This window comes from Pediculus humanus, genomic scaffold (genome assembly GCF_000006295.1).
Source record: "Pediculus humanus corporis 1103172107557 genomic scaffold, whole genome shotgun sequence".
Classification (NCBI taxonomy): domain Eukaryota; kingdom Metazoa; phylum Arthropoda; class Insecta; order Psocodea; family Pediculidae; genus Pediculus; species Pediculus humanus.
In genome coordinates this window covers 1-1,049 of record NW_002987172.1, presented here as the reverse complement: position 1 = coordinate 1,049, position 1,049 = coordinate 1, and the positions used below count along the sequence as shown (strand labels likewise).

The following is a 1,049-nucleotide window of genomic DNA, read 5'->3' as shown; positions in this document are numbered from 1 at the left end:
CTGAGAAGAACATTTCAACACAGATATATACAATCATCATCGAACGTTCGTCCCATCGAAATGAAATCGTAAAAGAAAAAAAAATTTATGCCTTTCGCCTGCGTGTTGCCAAATATTATACAAATGGCTACTGAACACATTTTTCACTTGTTCAATATTTTATATATATATATGTATCATTTATTGAGTGAAGGTAACCTACTTTCACTTCAGGTACCGAGAAATTGAGTGAAATGATTGAATTTTTACAGGTACAACTGGCTCGTTGGTCTAGGGGTATGATTCTCGCTTTGGGTGCGAGAGGTCCCGGGTTCAAATCCCGGACGAGCCCGAATTTCTTTTTTTTTTGTATTATCAATTTATTCCACGTCATAAATTTTACATCAACAACAAAAAAAAAACAAGAAGAAAAAAGAAAATTTTTATTTATCATTTGATTGATTTTGATAAAGAACAAAACAAAATGCATTATTTATTTTCAATTTTATTTTCTTTTTTTTTGGGGGGTTTTACACAGAAACAAAAGAAAGACTGTTATCGACAGTTATTATTTATATCGTATAAATTAACATGTGAAATTGGCGAGTCAAAGACTTTCTTACGATGCAAAAAAAAAAAAAAAATCACACATGTCAGACGTTTTTCAAAGCTGACAAAGTATAAAATTTTTGTTAGTAAACGATAATTAAAATCAAATAATAAAAAATTATATAGTGCGTCTATAAAATGGCAAAAGAAATTAGGGCTCGTCCGGGATTTGAACCCGGGACCTCTCGCACCCAAAGCGAGAATCATACCCCTAGACCAACGAGCCAACGATACCTTATCAAAATCTCCCATACCACTCAACTCGAACAATGGAAATGACTTTAGGCCAAAGGAAATAAAGTGAAAGTCTTGTTCAGCATAAACGTATTAACAACTGTCCTGAACATAATTGCATTGAAAACAATGAAACAAAGAACGGATCAAAATTTAAAATGAAGGAAACGTTGAATCAAATTTTACCCCATCATCCTTTTGATGAATTTATTTTAAGGCTCCTTATT

The 1,049-nt window shown here is 32.2% G+C and overlaps 2 non-coding genes across 2 annotated transcripts; one reads left to right on the top strand and one right to left on the bottom strand.

Moving 5' to 3' along the window:
* Positions 1-259: 259 nt before the first annotated feature.
* On the top strand, positions 260-331 carry Phum_PHUM205670. The gene has a single exon. It is a non-coding gene; the product is annotated as a tRNA-Pro (tRNA).
* Positions 332-742: 411 nt separating this feature from the next.
* On the bottom strand, positions 743-814 carry Phum_PHUM205660. The gene has a single exon. It is a non-coding gene; the product is annotated as a tRNA-Pro (tRNA).
* Positions 815-1,049: the final 235 nt, after the last annotated feature.